This window comes from Oryza glaberrima, chromosome 6 (genome assembly GCF_000147395.1).
Source record: "Oryza glaberrima chromosome 6, OglaRS2, whole genome shotgun sequence".
Classification (NCBI taxonomy): Eukaryota; Viridiplantae; Streptophyta; class Magnoliopsida; order Poales; family Poaceae; genus Oryza; species Oryza glaberrima.
Genome location: NC_068331.1, coordinates 4,586,346 through 4,592,438, shown reverse-complemented (window position 1 = coordinate 4,592,438; position 6,093 = coordinate 4,586,346).

Genomic DNA, 6,093 nt, shown 5'->3' with positions numbered 1-6,093 from the left:
TGCTGCTTTTCGCTCCATTAGATTATTCGATTACATTCACTGGCTCAATGCTACTTGAGATCAAGACTTGATACTACACATCGATTAATTAACTTGTACTCAAGACACTGATACTGATCAATCAATCAGTGGTTAGTGCTCGTCCGATATAGAAAGGCAAAAGGCGCAGGCAAGAACGAGGAGAGGATGGACAGGAGGTTGCATAGCCATCAGAAAAGGAAAAGAGACGGGGGGAGAGAGAGATCGCGGTGATGGCCGGAGAAGCGGAGGATGGCGACGGCGAGAGGTTGCGGCTGTTCGTCGGCCAGGTGCCCTGCAGCATGGCAGAGGAGGAGATCCTCACCGTGGACCGTGCCAACGACGCCACCGTCATCCGCGACTGCGCTGCCGTGTTCACGTTTCGAAGGTGCCTTCGGAAGTCCAGATGACAACTTGGATTGCCCTGCCACCACCGCGGAGCCTCGAGGCGGCCACGGCGTTGTGCACGGCGACGGACAGCGCCGTCCCGTAGGGAGGAAGGCGGCTGGGCCCCGCAGGGCCGGACGCCGCCACCGCTGTTAATTTGAGGGACCTCCGGTGAACTTATTCCTAGGTGATAAGCTGCATGGCAGGGCTGGCCCATATGAAGGGAATTACCAATTTTTAACTGTGCATACTGGAGGCCCAAAAAGGCCCATTCAAAATGGCATGTCAAACAATCAAAACGAAGCCCAAGCAAAGCTTTCATCTAAGCAGATAGCAGCACACTGATGAAGTGATGAGCAATCGATGCCCACATGCCAGAGGCAGATTAGATTTAGTCGGAAATTATATCACTTCTAACGAAACGGTTCTCGGTTTGCTCGGGATTTTTCTTTACATATTTATCATACTATCTAATGACGACCCTAATAATAGAAATTAGAAGTGAAATCATATGTATACTAGCTAGAATCGAAAATGGTCAAAAAAAAATATTATCACTCCTATGGAAATGATATTTGGCCGATCAAGAATTTCCATCGTTGTTTTCATCCCTTAGGTATACGGTACTAACAAAGTTATTACTACTCGCCGTCTCACAAAGATTTTATTTGTAACTATTAGATGATAATAAAGTACTATAAAAGTTATTACTACTCGCCGTCTCACAAAGTTACCACTACGTATCTTATTAATGATAAAGTAGTATTGAAAAATGCTAGGAATGGAATATTTGAGAAATAAAATTTCTTTGATTTGTGGATTGAGACTTGAGAGTAGGGAAAAAAGGATAAACAAACTCTTTTTGACAATTTTTAAGAGATAGAAATAAAGTCTTTCTGAAACCAAGGGAGCAGTGGTTAGGCAGAGGGCTAGGACATGCATGAATATGATCATTTAAATACTTTACCCCCTCCGTTTTAGATTATAAGATGTTTTGACTTTTCAAATTTGACTGAGTTTATAAATAGATATAGTATAATATTTATAATATCAAATTATTTTAATAAATCTATAATTGTATATATTTTTATAATGTATTTGTCTTTGGTTGAAAATGCTATTATTTTTTTCTACAAACTTAATTAAATTAAAGATGTTTGACTTTTATCAAAGTAACGATGGGTTTGAATGATGATTGATGAGGATGAGACAAGCATACTTTAGGGCATGCTCAATGGTAGAGACGAGTATGGTCTCTTAAACAATACAAGATTATTTAGAGACCATATCTTTACAACAGTTGAGACGACAAAGGCTCTAATCATTAACTCAAAAATATTCCTTTTGTTAGTATTCTTTTTATTTTTCTACCCTCATGCAACCATATTTCCATGTTATAATGATTAAGAGTTGTTGTTAAGCCGTTGTTATGCATAACAACGATGTTTTGTCTATCCTCTTACTCTTTCTTCCATGTCAACAAGTATTTCTAATTAGCAACGCTAAGAGGCTACTATTAACAACCATTGTACATGCCCTTACTGATGAACGTTTTTTTCATGGGAAAGTTGCATATGCTTTGCTTGTAAGTTAGTACTGTAACCGGCTCCGGACGCCCCGGAAGATTAGTTGACCTACTCAAAAACTCATGCTTCAATTCACACAATATTTAGTCAGAATCTTACAAATTTTAACCGCTAGCTGATATTTAATTGGGAAAATTGTAAAAACCACCCCATAAATCACTTGAAGATTGACATTCCACCCTATAAGTCATTTTGTTGCAAATACCACCCTCTACTTAGTTTTGTTACAAAAACCACCCTAATGCACACATACTTAGGCCCTGTTTGTTTCAGCTTATAATTATTATAATCTAGATTATTAAGCCAGATTACTATAAGCTGGATTATAATAAGCTGACATAGAATAAGTTGTGAGTTGTTTGTTTGTCTGGATTATTGGAGGCATGGATTATTGGGTTTGAAAGGCTAAAGTCTATAATGCCCTCAGCTATCTGTTCGGTTGATGGCATAGTGGTTAATTTTTCTCAAGTATATAGGGGTAGTGGGTCTTTAGCCACTCAATAATCTAAAAAAAAAAGCTCCTTTAGAGCAGCTTATTAGATTATAATAATCTGCTTATAGATTATAATAATCTGCTACAATAATCTACTTGTTTGTTTCAGCTTACTCCTAGTAAGCTAGATTATAATAATCTTAAGCTGAATCAAACAGGCCCTTAATCAAATCAGTTTATTATCGCTGATGTATGGTTATCACAGGCTAAGCTAGCCAAGTCAATACTGTCCAAGTGTTTACATTAGACTTATTTTCCATATTTGATTGAAACTTTTTTTCATATAGCGAAACTCAGTGCGACAATATTTAAGCTCTCGTCTGCAATTTTATTTGTGGAGTCTCACTGAAAAAAAATATCTAAGAATACTCCGGAAGTATTTAATTTTGGTAAAAACCATATTAATCGCTCACACTTTATGAAAACATATTGATTCGGTTAAGCATATGTTTACTGGGGTGGTTTTTACATCAAAACTTAGTAGGTGGGTGGGCATTTACAACAAAATAACTTATAGGGTGGAATGTCAAACTTCAAGTGATTTATGGGGTGGTTTTTACAATTTTCCCTATTTAATTTGTACATAGGCCATGAATTCGTGCAACGAAATCTCTTCTCTATGGAATGGTTGACGACTAACCCAATTCTTAATCAAATAAATTTTGTCGTCGTCGATCGATCAATTAATTGACCGAAATCACATCCACAGGAAAAAAAAAAAGGGAAAACAAAAACAGTGGTCGGATTTGATCGATCGATCCGTTAATTTCCTGATTAATTAGTCAATGGGGTTCGGTTCATTAGCCGGATTAGCTCGAGCTAATCCCAAAAGCCACGATTAATTAGCGCGGCGAAATTACTGCCTTGCCCTCGCCGGGGACGGGCGGGCGACGTGGCCAGTTGGGTAAAAATTTGGCGCGAAATTCACGCGCGCGCCGGTGCATGGCATGGCGCGCATGCAAAATAAGGGACGTCTAGTTCCCAAATTTTTTTCTAAAAACATCACCTCGAATCTTTATACACATAAATAAAGTATTAAATATAGATAAAAAGAAAAACTAATCGTATAGTTATGGGGGAAATCGCGAGACGAATCTTTTAAACCTAATTAGTCCGTGATTAGCTATAAGTGCTACGGTAACCCACATGTGCTAATGACGGCTTAATTAGTCTCAAAAGATTCGTCTCACGGTTTTCCCGGTGAGTTCTGAAATTAGTTTTCATTCGTGTCCAAAAACCCTTTCCAACATCCGGTCAAACGTCCGATGTGACACCTAAAAATTTTCTTTTCCCCAACTAAACAGCGACTTAACCGCTTTGTACGAATTCAAAGCCGCGTGGAATTTGGCACGGCACGTCGCAGTTAGATCGATCCAGCTCACAACCTCGCTAGCTAAACCTCTTCAAACTTATAATCTTTGATTAATTAGTTGATTTCATCTTACACTAAATTAATTACTGCTTTCTGTAAATGTCTTGTTTACTTTTCAGCAGCTCGGATGGGCGAAGTTGACAGTAGATAGAGAGCTAGGTAGAAATGTTACAGTACTAGCTAGCTTGGCAAGTATAGCTGCTCCATCTTGACAAATTTGTGGTGTTGGTTTGGTTAATTAATTAATGAGTTGATCACCGGCTGGTATGGTTACGATGATGATTAGGTCAATTACGCGGTTGCTGATAAGCTGATTGCTAATTGCGTGCACCCCAAAACAATCAAGCTAAGCCCGGGTTACGCATGAATCATCATAACCTGGGTACTATATATTAATGGGTATGTTTGGGAGAGTTTAAAATTCTGATAAGCCGCTGGTTGGTAATCAGCTTCTGAGACTGAAAAAATTGAGTTTTCTAACTTCTGGTTTCGAATTCATTTTTTAAATTCTACAAGTATATTTTCTAATAATCTAGATAAAAAATATACTGTTTGAAAGAGCTTCTAATTATAGGAAAAACTGCATCCTCCAGATAGGCCCATTATATGCATGCGTCACTGGAGACATGCAGAGCCAGAAAATTCGGTTGAAAAGGGCCATGGCGTGATGCAACGAAATTAATTAACGAGGCTTTAAATGGTCGAAGAAATAGTGGATTAAGGGCAAGCTAGAGTTAGATGTGACCTCTATGTTATCTAAAGACTAGTATCCTACAACAGTTAGAGACAATATGGTCTCTAATTATTAATATATCAAAATACTTTTTCTTACTCTTCTTTTCTTTCTTTCACCACCATGCAATAAAATTTACTCTAATAAATGCTAAGAGTCAACTCTGAGCTGTTGTCATGTATAACAACCATGCTCATTTCTCTTTCTTCCATGTCATCAAATTTACTTGAATGGCAATAGAGAGACCTCTATTTCACTAATACTAATTAATCCGTGTCCAATTTCTTAAATAATCAGGTCACCCTGATTATTGGCATCCTATGGTCCTTCTCCAAATAAGATACGGAACTGAAGCTTGGCAGGTCGTACTGCTCCACTTAATTTGCTCTGATTAGTTGGTCAGTGATTTGCGTCTGAAATTAGCATTATGTCCATTGAATGTATTGTACAGAATTAGTTGGGAGAAAAAAATTACTAATTCCATTGATAAGTGAGTATCAAGAATTAATTAAAAGTGAGGATTAAAAATATTGTTGTTTTGCCCGGGGGGGGGGGGGGGGGCAGATTAATTAACAACGTCGAATCGATCGTAGGTCACAGCAAATCTCCAGCTTTAGGTTCTGCCAAATGTGGGCCCCAGGGAACCGAAGAACACCAAAGCGGGGCCCACTTGCACAGCGACGTCATCACAACCTAACCTGGTCTCAGAACTCGCGCGTGACATAATCTGGACAAAACTTTTTATTTTAATCCATCTCACTTTGGCCCTCGCTGTTTTGGTGAATTTTGTTACATGAATTTGTATCCCCACAACGAATGACAATGCGGTTCTCCTCGTAAAAACCCTGCGATGATGCAGGAATGTAAAGCCTCGCGTGCAGACAGTGCTACACAAACTATAGAAGTCTAGCATTTTTCATAGAACAAAGTGTACTGAAATTTTGAATTTTATAGAAAGTTTATTGAAGAAAATTTATAGGTTATTTTCAAAACAATAAGAGTGGTGTTCACATTACTAAATATGTAAGCAAATTAGAACGGAGTAAGAATTGAATTCCACTTCCATATTTAGCATCAACTAATATTATCATCGAATTGATTGCACGCTCAGTGCCGTGTCTCAAATTCTTTGTTGTGCTAGTGTTTTCTCGCTATCCAAATAAATGCGCCGACGATTTAATATCCATAAGATACAGATGACTTATCTTCTGATGTTCCATCTTTGTTTCATGTGCACATCAGTAGCCATTGCTAAATATGGTACAGGTGCACCGAATATAATTTTAACGTATGTCTAACAACACTAAAAAGCTATAATAATTGTAAGTTGTCAGTCCACGTAATTGGAGCAAGAAAAGCGGCAACTAAAGTGACCCGTATGATCCGCATTACATCTCGCTAACTTTTTTAAAAGGGTGTTGTACGTTCCCCAAGAAAATCAACATTACACTTATTTTATAAAAGGAGAGGTAACCTAAAACAAGAGGAAAAAGCTATGATATAT